The 14,391-nt window shown below is 41.0% G+C and overlaps 1 protein-coding gene across 1 annotated transcript in view; it reads left to right on the top strand.

Annotated features, from left to right (window-relative positions):
* The first annotated feature begins 6,972 nt into the window (after positions 1 to 6,972).
* The window catches only part of lrrc8aa (leucine rich repeat containing 8 VRAC subunit Aa), a 31,942-nt gene continuing 24,523 nt past the window's right edge, over positions 6,973 to 14,391 (top strand). Inside the window, exon 1 of the mRNA XM_021601859.3 lies at positions 6,973 to 7,319. The gene's annotated coding sequence lies outside the window, so the exon portion shown is untranslated. The remainder of the gene's footprint in view (positions 7,320 to 14,391) is intronic.

The following is a 14,391-nucleotide window of genomic DNA, read 5'->3' as shown; positions in this document are numbered from 1 at the left end:
ATACAGAAGATAGCCCTATTTGGTAAAAGACCATGTCCATATTATGGTAAGAACAGCTCAAATAAGCAAAGAGAAACGACAGTCCATCATTACTTTAAGATATGGTCAGTCAATCCGGAAAATGTCAAGAACTTTGAACGTTTCTTCAAAGGCAGTCGCAAAAACCATCAAGTGCTATGGTGAAACTGGCTCTCATGAGGACCGCCACAGGAAAGAAAGAACCAGAGTTACCTCTGCTGCAGGAGATAAGTTCATTAGGGTTACCAGCCTCAGAAATTGCAGCGCAAATAAATGCTTCACAGAGTTCAAGTAACAGACACATCTCAACATCCACTGTTTAGAGGAGATTGCGTGAATCCGTCCTTCATGGTTGAATTGCTGCAAAGAAAACACTACTAAAGGACACCAATGAGAAAAAGAGACTTGATTGGGTCTATAAACATGAGCAATGGACATTAGACCGGTGGAAATCTGTCCTTTAGTCTGATGAGTCCAAATGTGAGATTTTTGGTTCCAACCCCTGTGTCCTTGTGAGAAGCAGAGCAGGTGAACGGATGATCTCTGCATGTGTGGTTCCCATTGTGAAGCATGAAGGTGGAGGTGTGATGGTGTGTGAGTGCTCTGCTGGTGACACTAGCAGCTAGGTAGCTAGCTAGTAGCTACCACGACCAGTTCAGTACTAGCTAGCCTCTAGTTCTCAGTCAGGTAGCAGTATCTAACAGCTTTAGTGTGTATGGTAATGTTTTGTATCCTTCGTTTGTCCCGTTTCAACAGAAGTAAATTTGCTAATGTACCATTAGTTAGCTAGCTCACAAAATTTAGCTATTAGTTTTGTCTCAATTACCCTAGACATGAATCAAACGATGAAACCAGCGGCCAAACCATTGAAAATCAATATAATTTTGTATTAGTCAGTATAGCAGCGTAATGTTATTGATCTGTCCTTTTCCCTAGCTAATTCCCTACTTTTCACACTGAGATTGTATAAACAGCTTTACATGCTTCACTGTCATGGTGCATAGTCAGTACACAACACTACTCTGACACATGCCAGATGGATCAGGTGGTGACAGAGGTACCTGCAGGGTCAGACAGCCAGAGAAGACCAGTCTATGGAGCTCAGGTGAATTTTGTAGTATGTTATAACAAACAGTGAATGGATACAAAGTTCCATCGTGAGTTGGTGGGTATACCTACAGTAGCTACAGTACAGCAGTTTAAAGCTACAGTCTGGGATCTGGGAATAATGGGCATTTCAATTATTGAACTATTTCTATTCTTGGATAATATAATGTATAAATGTACACCAAGGTAATTCTTTATCATGTCTCCTCTGAGCAGGATCAGATGGGGGGTCTCATCAGGGTCAGGCAGCCAGGGAAGAACCGTCTGTATCCCTTGATACATTTTGGAAATCAACTTGAGGTTAAAGGCTTTTCTCGATGGTACAAAACATGTAAAACAAAATTTTGAGGAAGACCTGGGAGACGTTATTGATGAAGAATGGATACAGATATGTTAGAATGCCCAGTCATGTTTATATAATCTCAGGCATAAATTACTGCAGTTTAAGACCATCCATAGAACATACTACAGTGGCTTACGAAGTGGCTTCCGAAAGTATTCACCCCCCTTGGAATTTTTCTATATTGTTGCCTTACAACCTGGAATTAAAATTCATTTTTGGGGGATTTGTATCATTTGTTTACACAACATGCCTACCACTTTGAAAATTCTAAATATTTTTTTATTGTGAAACAAACAAGAAATAAGACAAAAAAAATCAACTTGAGCGTGCATAACTATTCAACCCCCCAAAGTCAATACTTTGTAGAGTCACCTTTTACATCTGCAAATCTCTTGGGGTATGTTGCTATAAGCCTGGCTCATCTAGCCACTGGGATTTTTGCCCATTCTTCAATGCAAAACTTTGGGTTCCGCTGGTGTACAGCAATCTTTAAGTCATACCACATTCTCAATTGGATTGAGGTCTGGGCTTTGACTAGGCCATTCCAAGACATTTAAATGTCTCCCCTTAAACCACTCGAGTGTTGCCTTAGCAGTATGCTTAGGGTCATTGTTCTGCTGGAAGGTGAACCTCCGTCCCAGTCTCAAATCTCTTGAAGACTGAAACAGGTTTCCCTCAAGCATCTCACTGTATTTAGCGCCATCCATCATTCCTTCAATTCTGACTAGTTTCCCAGTCCCTGATGAGAAACATACCCACTGCATGATGCTGCCACCACCACCATGCTTCACTGTGGGGATGGTGTTCTCAGAGTGATGAGGTGTTGGATTTGCGCCAGACATAGCGTTTTGGCCAAAATGCTCAATTTTAGTATCTTCTTCCATATGTTTGGGGAGTCTCCCACATGCCTTTTGGAGAACACCAAACACATTTGCTTATTTTTTTATTTAAGTAATAGCTTTTTTCTGGCCACGCTTCCTTAAAAAGCCCAGCTCTGTGGAGTGTACGGCTTAAAGGACAGATACTCCAATCTCCGCTGTGGAGCTTTGCAGCTCCTTCTGGGTTATCTTTGGTCTCTTTGTTGCATCTCTGATAAATGCCCTCCTTGCCTGATCCGTGAGTTTTGGTGGGCGGCCCTCTCTTGGCAGGTTTGTTGTGGTGCCATATTCTTTCCATTTTTTAATAATGGATTTAATGGTGCTCCGTGGGATGTTCAAAGTTTCTAATATTTTTTTATAATCCAACCTTGAGCTGAACTTCATCCCAACGTTGTCCCTGACCTGTTTGAAGAGCTCCTTGGTCTTCATGGTGCCGTTTGCTTGGTGGTGCCCCTTGCTTACTGGTGTTGCAGACTCAGGGGCCTTTCAGAACAGGTGTATATATACTGAGATCACATGACAGATCATGTAACACTTAGATTGCACACAGGTGAACTTTATTTAACTACTTATGTGACTTGTGAAGGTAATTGGTTGCACCAGATCTTATTTAGGGACATCATAGCAAAGAGGGTGAATACATATGCACGCACCACTTTTCTGTTTATTTATTTAAAAAAAAATTGGACTACTTTGTGTATGCCCATTACATGAAATCCAATTAAAAATATATTTCAATTACAGGTTATAATGCAACAAAATAGGAAAAATGCCACGGGGGGTGAATACTTTTGCAAGGCACTGTACATGCCAGTGAAACTGAATATCATGCACTCAAAAAATGAAATGAATGCAGGTGTAAAACACAAAAGGGGACATATTTGCATATGTTACGGTCTTGTGAAGGCTGGCTGAATTCTGACAAAGAGTATGTTTTTTTTTATCTCAGCATGTCTATAGATTCTCACTTCTCCCTATTTTTGTTTTCTTGGAAATGTTGATACTGGAGACTTATCAAAAGAAATTGTGTAACCTAACATTTATAGCAGCTAAGAATTGCATTGCCATTAATTGGAAGGTTGGTTATCCTTCCACAATGGATGGAATAAATGTCAAGTTGTGTATCACTAGATTTGATTTATTACAAGATTAAGGGCACACTGTACAACTTCAATAAGGTCTGGATGCCTTATATGGAATAGTGTACGACAAAGGAGTCTGTATTGAAAACATGCCCACGTCATGGGAGATATCTTTTTAGGCAATCCCTGCTGAGCTGCTTAGACCTGGCCCTGGGAGTCTGCTGTGCTGTTGGATGTCACTCTGGCCTTTGCCTAACACACCTGAAACCAATAATGAATGTTTCACTAAGATCCTATAGCTGTGTGGGGTGTGTTGGGTTGGGGCGCTGCAGGGCCGTGGACCCCTAGGGGCAGGGCGGGGTGACCCAGCTATATTGTGTGCAAGGAAAAAGACCTTTACAGTACTATTAGGCCTATGATATAAATGATATGGAGGATTTACTGTTTCTGTGTGTCAATGGGTATGTGTTTTTATTAAACTGTTGTTTCCAAAACCCTTGAGACATGAAAAAAAGATGGGAAGGAAGTTGCTGGGGAAAGAGTTGAGTTACTGACTAGACTGCTGGGGGTCGGGCGTGCAGGCGGCTCGGGCCGGGTGAAATTTGATATAGAGGTTGTCTTAATAAAGACAATCAAAAGTTTTCTTTGTACTTTAAATTTAAGAGTTGTTCATTTGTTAGGCAATTGGTTAAAGGTGCAACACAATATTGATTAATGAATTATCATAGATCTAGTTCAGACTTATCAATCACTTAAACATATTTAATAATGATCTCTTACTTAGCTTGATGACTGGGCATTTTTGTTTACTTTTTGTTGTTCTAAATAGAGACAGCTAAAAGGGCCATGGGTCATATTAGATTGTGTAGGAATGAAGGAAATAAGCTTTAGATGCCCCAAAAAATGAGAGAACCCCCTGCCAAATTAAGTCTCCCCATTTCTAAAAACCAAAGTTGCGCATCTGAAAAAATATAAATGCAACATATAAAGGGTTGGTCCCATGTTTCATGAGCTGAAATAAAAGATCCTCAATGTTCCATATTGTTCAGATGTCTCCAGTTTTGAGGGAGCATGCAACTGGCATGCTAACTGCAGGAATGTCCACAAGATCTGTTGCCAGATAATTGAATGTTAATTTCTCTACTATAAGGCGTCTCCAATGTCATTTTAGAGAATTTGGCAGTACTTCCAACCGGCCTCACAACCACAGGCCACGTGTAACCATGCCAGCCAAGGACCTCCACATCTAGCTTCTTCAACTACAAGATCATCTGAGACCAGCCACCCGTACAGCTGATGAAACTGTGGGTTTTGCACAACCAAAGAATTTCTTCACAAACTGTCAGAAACAGTCTCAGGGAAGCTCATCTGAGTGCTCGTCGTCCTGACCAGGGACTTGAACTGACTGCAGTTCAACGTCGTAACCGACTTCAGTGGGCAAGTGCTCACCTTTGATGACCACTTTAGAATGGCCACTGGCATCCAGGTTTCAACTGTCCCGGGCAAATGGCAGACAGTGTGTATGTCACCATGTGGGAGAGTGGTTTGCTGATGTCAACATTGTGAACAGAGTTCTCCATGGTGGCAGGGGGGTTATGGTATGGGCATGCATAAGCTAAAGATAAACACAATTGCATTTTATCGATGGCAATTTGAATGAACAGAGTTACCGTGATGATCCTGAGGCCCATTGTCATGTCATTAATTTACTGCCATCACATGTTTTCAGATTGCAATAAATAGCTGTCCTCGTCACCCCCCTCATCCATCCGCATGTACTTCGTGCCCCCTCTCGGAATAATGTGCATGACGCCCCTGGCAACAGCATGGAGGAAAAATGTGCTTGTATTTGATTGTTTTATTAAAAATTATGGATTTCAGCTAACAAAGAAAGGCATGCAACAAGGAGGAGAAAAATAGGTAGGTCCACGGTAAGGTTTAAACAAGTATTGACTGCACAGAGGAGGTTCACTCCAAATACTGTAGTCTCCACTCAGTTCAGATACGTGGTTATTTAGAAATCAGATAATAAGCACATTAGTTTGCTCAGCCTGATTGTCATGAATAATTTGCATCATCAATAACTTTAATCAAGGCATTTCCCTTCCAGTGAATTATAAGCTTTATTACTTACTACAGCTTTTCAGGGAGCATGTGAATGGGCGCGTTCAAGCGGATAACTTTTGTCAAGTCGGTGACAATTGTTACATGCTGACCAGACCTGACACGTCGCAAAATACATTTTGAAATCCATGTTATTCAATTATTGCACCCACACTGCTCGCGCACGCCAACGAGCGTCTGCGATGCCAAGGGCTAAAATATAACACCCTTTTTATTTCTGACACAGAAATGTATTTGGTCCCCCTACACCAAACTCGATCACGACACGCAGGTTAAAATATCAAACAAACTCTGAACCAATGACATTAATTTGGGGACAGGTCGAAAAGCATTAAACATGTATGGCAATTTAGCTAGTAAGCTTGCACTTGCTAGCTAATTTGTCCTACTTAGCTAACTTGCTGTTGCTAGCTAATTTGTCCTGGGATATAAACATTGAGTTGTTATTTTAGCTGAAATGCACAAGGTCTTCTACTCCGCCAATGAATCCACACATAAAGCGGCCAACCGAATCGTTTCTAGTCATCTCTCCTCCTTCCAGGCTTTTTCATCTTAGAACTTATGTGGTGATTGGCATCTACACTTTTACCATGACAACCGGCAAAACATTTTGTCTTTCAATCACCCACGTGGGTATAACCAATGAGGAGATGGCACGTGGGTACCTGCTTCTATAAACCAATGAGGAGATGGGAGAGGCAGGACTTTCAGCGCGATCTGTGTCAGAAATAGAATATTTTAGCCTTTGGCATCGCAGAAGGTTGTTGGCGCGCGCGAGCGAGCGAGCAGTGTGGGTGCAATATTTGAATAACATGGATTTCAAAATGTATTTTGCTACGATCGCGCACGCGACGTGTCTGGTCTGGTCAGCATGTAACACGGAACCCAAACCGGCTGCGCACGTGCGCCATCGTGCGCAATCGTGCATAAATGTATTTTGCCCCCCCACACCAAACGCGATCACGACACGCAGGTTAAAATATCAAAACAAACTCTGAACCAATGACATTAATTTGGGGACAGGTCGAAAAGCATTAAACATGTATGGCAATTGAGCTAGCTAGCTTGCACTTGCTAGCTAACGTTAATTTGTTCTATTTAGCTAGCTTGCTGTTGCTAGCTAATTTGTCCTGGGATATATGCATTGAGCTGTTATTTTACCTGAAATGCACAAGGACCTCTACTCCGACAATTAATCCACATATAAAACGACCAACCACATCGTTTCTAGTCATCTCTTCTCCTTCCAGGCTTTTTCATCTTTGAACTTATATGGTGATGCATCTAAACTTTCATTGTATTACCATGACAACCGGCAACAAAGTTCGTCTTTGAATCACCCACGTGGATATAACCAATGAGGAGATGCAAGTGGGTACCTGCTTCTATAAACCAATGAGGAGATGACTTTCAGCAGATCTGCGTCAGACGACTTCTATTTTAGCCCTTGGGGCTCGTTGGCACACGGAGCAGTGTGGGTGCAATAATTGAATAACATGGATTTCTAAATTTATTTTGCGACGCTCGCGCACTCGACGTGTCCGGTCTGGTCAGCATGTAAGACTTACCACTCAAACGAGCCCAGTGGAAACCCTCTGGTACCATGTTATTATGATCCAACTTCCTGGGTGGAGACAGCTGCCTCTCCCGAGTATTTTCTCTTGCTGCGAATGGTGTGTGAACGTAAATATGTCCATTCTGTGAAACATTAAGAAATGTATCACTTATGTGCGGAAGAGGCGAAAGACCGTTATTGTAACAAATTAGGTGAGTACAAACTTTAAAATGCTACATTACGACAGTCCATATCGCAGCATGTTCATAGCGAAATGTCGACTTTTGTGTATATACATCGTTTCTGCCGTCCTAGGAGAGACAAAAAAATGTGCCACCCTCCCCCGCAAAACTAGAATAGTGTAGCCTACGGTGTGGCCCGCAATGGAATTTTATGAATACACATCAATGTAGTAGGCCTATCGTTTAAGTCGGCAGCTTCATTGGCTTTATTAGTCCTGATTTCTGTGACTAATAATTTTGGCTTTGAATATCAACTACCCAACTTTATCAGGATTTATCCTGAGAAACCATGAAATCAATGTACACATACATTTACACAACGAGACATGCATAAGTATTTTTTTCTCTCGCTATGATGCAGTTCCTCAAAAATGGATAAATAGGTCTACAAACCTGAAATCACTGATTAACATGACAATTTAACACACGGGGCGAATTTCCTGGACAGTTTAGCCGTTGTGAGTCCTGATTTATGTATTATTATTTTAAATTCCAGATATTGTCAATTTTACTTTGATTTGTCCTGGTTTTTTTTTAGGATAGGCCAATATTGTTTGGTAACATGTCATATTCACAACTAAGCGCATTTTTATTGATTGGGCGCCGTTTAGGTTAGGCTATTTGATCGGATTAACGTGCATGATGTAAAACGTGTATCTCATGATATTGTGATTTAAATGTAATTCTCCAGCCAGAAGGCTACAGAAAACGATACTCTTCTACCGTAGGCTAGTAGGGGTTTTCAAACTTTTTGGGGCCGGGGATCCCTTTTGTGTTGGCGAATTCATAAACCTCATAATCAGCACAACTCGAGTGAGAAAGAAATAGCATACAGGGAAGGGAGTGCATCGCCGGAAGAACCAAGTCTCTCGGGCCCTGGGAAAAACATTTTTAAAGGCCAGCTTCGAGGCATTGGAGAGAGAATGTTGGTTTTCAAGCAAATTTCCTGCAATTCTACACATTTTGCCACGAAGCAGAGAGAATTTTGCCGTTTCAAAGCCTAAAGTAACTGTCCAGTGTTCCATGAAATATGACCTATAATTAGTTATAATATGAGTGAAATAGTTTTCCGCACAAAAAAAATGCAAATAAGTATGATAAAAAAAATATATTTTCTGTTTTGGAATGGTGTGGGTGTACCCCAACAACATAATGGTGTGAACATATATCAGTCATTCAAAATATTCATGCAGGTAGAATGCTGATTGGCCAGCATCCTCCTCAGTTAGGAAATGGAAAGGATTTTTGAAAAAGTCTGTTTGAGATAAGTTAGAGATGTAAAAATAATAATTCTCCAATTTATGATTTGACCACTAAGTATAGGATGAGCCAACATTGTTTGAGTTAATAGAACATTAGCTTTTAAGTGAGATTTTCACTGGACAGTTACCTTAAATTACAGTGCATTATGTATATATAAAATGTTAAAAAATACTTTTGGGAATACAGAAAGTATTATGTTAAAATGTATAACTGGGGGAGTACTGTGGATTCCAATATCCCTGTGAGCCTCACAGGCCCATGTTTCCCATGGTTAAGAACATAAATTGTAGATTAATAATATTGTATTACTAAACTTATTCCATGGATACCTTGGCCTGAATTTGTTTAATCTGTTAGTAACCTTCATTTGCAATTAATTTAAAAAATATATATATTTTGAGATCTGTCCGCAGAGCTCCTGCAGTACCTTGTCCTCGGACCCCACTTTGAGAACCCCTGGGCTATTGGCTACATGATTTATGTTTGATAATTTTTAAAACATTGGTGGAGCACAGCAGAGGTGCTTCTCTCCAACAGCATCCTGGAGAGGCATGCAGGAATGGACAATATTTGACAAAGTTGGTACTGCTTATCATGGGGTGGCATCAGCGTTCACCTAAATAGCCCATATGCCACTGGGTGAGAAACTTGCTAGTATTCATGTGAATATTCTAAAATCTGCATTTAACTAATGAGCATTTTCCTACCAGAGTTTAGCCCTGCTGCTGTTATTCCTTACTTCGTTTGTCATTTGCTGCACAGCCGGTAATGCACTCGTGTACCCTGGTGACCGGTTCATACATAAAAGATCCTCCATTCAGGCTGCAAAGGCGTCGGTTTCTTTCCTTACCTCGATTTAATGGCCATTCGGTTGGAAAAAAAAATCTGAAAAATATGTGTACTGTCTTTATTAAAACAAAATGTTCCACCACCATGCTAGGGTGGCTAATGGTACTTCCTGATGTTGCCCTAGGTTGAAGATAACAAAATAATTACATGCAGAAGTGTTCGAAAATAAACATTCATTGGACCAGTGCCGGACTTAAAAACAAAGTGAACGTTAGCAGTACAGAAAGTTCACCATCAAAGTGGAAAATAAACACAATCATAGTGAATTTCAGCGAACTACTCAACAAACTCGTACCATACCTGTTTTATTCATTTAACATTTTTTCTAAATCATCTACAGCCACTTTATTACTTGCTTTTCTGACCGCCGGGCACTTTTTAAATGCTAATCCTGTAGAATTGTATTTGACCTTTATTTAACTAGGCAAGTCAGTTAACAACAAATTCTTATTTTCAATGACGGCCTAGTGGGTTAACTGCCTTGTTCAGGGGCAGAACGGCAGATTTGTACCTTGTCATCGCGGGGATTCAAACTTGCAACCTTTCGGCTGCTAGTCCAACACTCTAACCACTAGGCTACCCTGCCGCCCCATTGTATTGAGAGAATCTGCAACGGTGCTGGTCTTATGAATGTTTATTTTCTTTATGCTCTGTATCGAATTGTCACATTGTCTTAACTTGTGTGTATCCCCCCCTCCCCCCCCCCCCCCCCAATTTCATGTTTACAATCTTGTCTCATCCCTGCAACTCCCCAACGGGCACGGGAGAGGCGAAGGTTGAGTCATGTGTCCTCCTCCAAACCACGCTCCTTAAAACATCACCTGCTTAACCTAGAAGCCAGCCGCACCAATGTGTCGGAGGAATCACCGTTCAACTGGCGACTGGGGTCAGCCTGCAGGCACCCGGCTCGTCTCAAGGAGTCGCTAGAGCGCGATGAGCCAAGTAAACTTTTTTATTTGGCCAAGCGTAAATCGTCATGTCACCAGAATAAGATACTCTCTTTTATTGGAAAGGATCATCAAGCTCATCACGTGCACTTTCACCACCTTGTGAAGTTTGACTCCAAGTTTACTTCAATATGATGTTATGTGAATGTTTGCTCAGTCATTTACACTTCTGTTTTTCGGTTAATTTATTTTACCAACACAAAAAGATCCCACCATGTCGAATTAACAAATTGTCTGTCTGCATATATAAAATTGTATCAGCATTTCCTGTTTCCATCAGCCCGGTCGTGGCATTTTTCCATAGACATTAAAACCAGTAGATAGCGCTGATGTCATCCAGGTATTCCTATGGAAAACTCAAGATCGCGTATGAAGCCGGAAGTATTTGAATTTGAAGCGTTCCATATTGCTGAATGGGGCTGACTGGCATAAAAAAAATTGCTAAGGATCATGGTGAGTGGTCGTAACTAGCAAAGGATCATGGTAAATGTAGTCATTTTCATCCTGCCTGAGAGTGTCAACCGGGAGCTAATCTAATTTAACCAGAAGTAAAATTCTCACAAGTTATCACGTCCAGTTTATTAACCGGGAGCTGACTTGTAGCCTGCCGGCACGTAATTGGTCTGTGTGACGTGGTCCTGTCTCAGCACGTGGTCCTGTGTGACGTGGTCCTGTCTCAGCACGTGGTCCTGTGTGACGTGGTCCTGTCTCAGCACGTGGTCCTGTGTGACATGGTCCTGTCTCAGCACGTGGTCCTGTCTCAGCACGTGGTCCTGTGTGACGTGGTCCTGTCTCAGCACGTGGTCCTGTGTGACGTGGTCCTGTGTGACGTGGTCCTGTGTGACGTGGTCCTGTCTCAGCACGTGGTCCTGTGTGACGTGGTCCTGTGTGACGTGGTCCTGTGTGACGTGGTCCTGTCTCAGCACGTGGTCCTGTGTGACGTGGTCCTGTCTCAGCACGTGGTCCTGTGTGACGTGGTCCTGTCTCAGCACGTGGTCCTGTGTGACGACAAATGTAGTATTCAGAATGGATCACTATAATTAAATATTTTAGATATTTAATAACTGTCATCAGAGTGGAAAATTAAATGGAAACACATTCAACTCATGTTTTATATTCAGTTCATGAAAACTTAAGCGCAAAAGTGTTTTATTTGCACTACGTCATCACGCACAGCTAGATATTTAATTATATAGATTTGTAGCAAACTTTCAAATAATTCACTGTGGGGATGGAACTTGATCATAATAAACACATTTTTGAGCCCAAAACGTCAGTCTGCGTTTTTGGTTTGACCTTCCTGCCGATTTGTAATTTACATAGGCTTTCTAGGGCAGACCAGGGCTTTTGGCACTGATAGGTTGCTATGCAGTAACCCACCAGCAGAGCTCATGACTTTGCTCTCCAGACCAGACACTGGGGGCCAGCTTTTTGGATGTGTCCACAATAAATGGAAACCTGGTTGGTCCATTGAATTTACCCCAGATTTTCATGCAAATATTATAAAATCTGCTTTAAAACATATGTGGATTTCCACATCAGAGGTGTTTCCACCAGACTGACTTTGTTGCAGCTGGGCGTGATGACGTAGTGCAAATAAAACACTTTTGCGCTTAAGTTTTCATGTACTGAATATAAAACATGAGTTGAATGTGTTTCCATTTAATTTTCCACTCTGATGATAGTTTTCTCAGACAAACTGTTGCGATAAATGGTGAACTTGCTCAATCTGGTTTTCGCGCATTCTCTTTAGACAACAGTATGCTGATTAAGTGGACATTGGACAGATTATATGATGAGATGGATAAGTGGCAGTTTATCACCGATCATCTTGTCCCTAGCATACAAATTTAAGACCCTTGATAGTTATTGGAAAGGAGCATCAAGCTCATGACTGTGCACTTTCACCACCCTGTTGCCTTATCTGTGCATGCTTTTCCAAGTCACAGCAAGTAACCCAGGCTGCCGCACATGGAACGGGGCGGAGTTGCTATGGGGGGCATGTTTTCATTGGTTGAGGTGCATTCACATTCCACCATGCTCAAGAGAACATATCCTGGGCGGTGATATGTCATCACGTACATGTCAGCTAGCTAAGTTTGCCACTCTTGCTAGCTAGTTAGCTGGCTAACATGATTTAAAAAAAGTTTGTCACATCGACTAAAATCAGTGTTTTCTAATCTATTTTTGGGTTAATAATTTCTGTTGCCTGTAAATACTTTTTATGCATGTTGGATCACTTTGTATCAAAGTGCTGTGAAAATTGTGTCCCGTGATTTATCCCCTGTACCCCCATTTTTACACAAGGGCCCTTCTGTTAGTTTGCTTTCAGCTTGCTGCAGACCAGAGGATCAGATTACCTTGATCAATCCACCTGGGGAATAACTTTAGTTAAGATTAGAGGTTGACCGATTAATTGGAATGGCTGATTTTATTAGGGTTTTCATAACAATCGGAAATCGGTATTTTTGGACCACCGATTTGGCCGATTAAAAAAATAAATATATTTTTTTTACAACTTTATTTAATCTTTATTTAACTAGGCAAGTCAGTTTAAGAACGCATTCTTATTTTCAATGATGGCCTAGGAACGGTGGGTTAAATGCCTTGTTCAGGGGCAGAATGACAGATTTTTACCTTGTCAGCTCTGGGATTCATTCTTGCAACCTTACAGTTAACTAGTCGAACGCTCTAACCACCTGATTACATTGCACTCCACGAGGAGACTGCTTTTTACACGAATGCAGTAAGCCAAGGTAAGTTGCTAGCTAGCATTAAACGTATCTTATAAAAAACAATCAATCAATCATAATCACTAGTTAACTACACATGGTTGATATTACTAGTTTATCTAGCGTGTCCTGCGTTGCATATAATCGATGCGGTGCGTATTGTTGCTCCAATGTGTACCTAACCATAAACATCAATGCCTTTCTTAAAATCAATACACAGAAGTAAATATTTTTAAACCTGCATATTTAGCTAAAAGAAATCCAGGTTAGCAGGCAATATTAACCAGGTGAAATTGTGTCACTTTTCTTGCGTTCATTGCAGTGTCAGTGTAGTCCGTGTATATGCAACAGTTTGGGCCACCTAATTTTCCAGAATTTTGCGTAATTATGACATAACATTGAAGGTTGTGCAATGTAACAGGAATATTTAGACTTATGGATGCCACCCGTTAGATAAAATATGGAACGGTTCCGTATTTCACTGATAGAATAAACGTCTTGTTTTCGAGATGATAGTTTACAGATTTGACCATATTAATGACTTAAGGCTTGCATTTCTGTGTGTTATGTTATAACTAAGTCTATGATTTGATAGAGCAGTCTCACTGAGCGGTGGTAGGCAGCAGCAGGCTCGTAAGCATTCATTCAAACAGCACTTCGTATGTTTGCCAGCAGCTGTTTATGTCTTCAAGCCTATCAACTCCCGAGATTAGGCTGGTGTAACCGATGTGAAATGGCAAGCTAGTTAGCGGGGTGCGCGCTAATAGCATTTCAAACGTCACTCGCTCTGAGCCTTCTAGTAGTTGTTCCTCTTGCTCTGCATGGGTAACGCTGCTTCGAGGGTGGCTGTTGTCGTTGTGTTCCTGGTTCGAGCCCAGGTAGGAGCGAGGAGAGGGACGGAAGCTATACTGTTACACTGGCAATACTAAAGTGCCTATAAGAACATCCAATAGTCAAAGGTATATGAAATACAAATGGTATAGAGATAAATAGTCCTATAATTCCTATAATAACTACAACCTAAAACTTCTTACCTGGGAATATTGAAGACTCATGTTAAAAGGAACCACCAGCTTTCATATGTTCTCATGTTCTGAGTAAAGAACTGAAACGTTAGCTTTCTTACATAGCACATATTGCACTTTTACTTTCTTCTCCAACACTTTGTTTTTGCATTATTTAAACCAAATTGAACATGTTTCATTATTTATTTGAGGCTAAATTGATTTTATTGATGTATTATAGTCAGTT

This window comes from Oncorhynchus mykiss, chromosome 5, assembly GCF_057628025.1.
Source record: "Oncorhynchus mykiss isolate SJ-2025 chromosome 5, ASM5762802v1, whole genome shotgun sequence".
In the NCBI taxonomy this organism is placed as follows: domain Eukaryota; kingdom Metazoa; phylum Chordata; class Actinopteri; order Salmoniformes; family Salmonidae; genus Oncorhynchus; species Oncorhynchus mykiss.
This window is presented reverse-complemented; position numbering and strand designations above follow the sequence as displayed.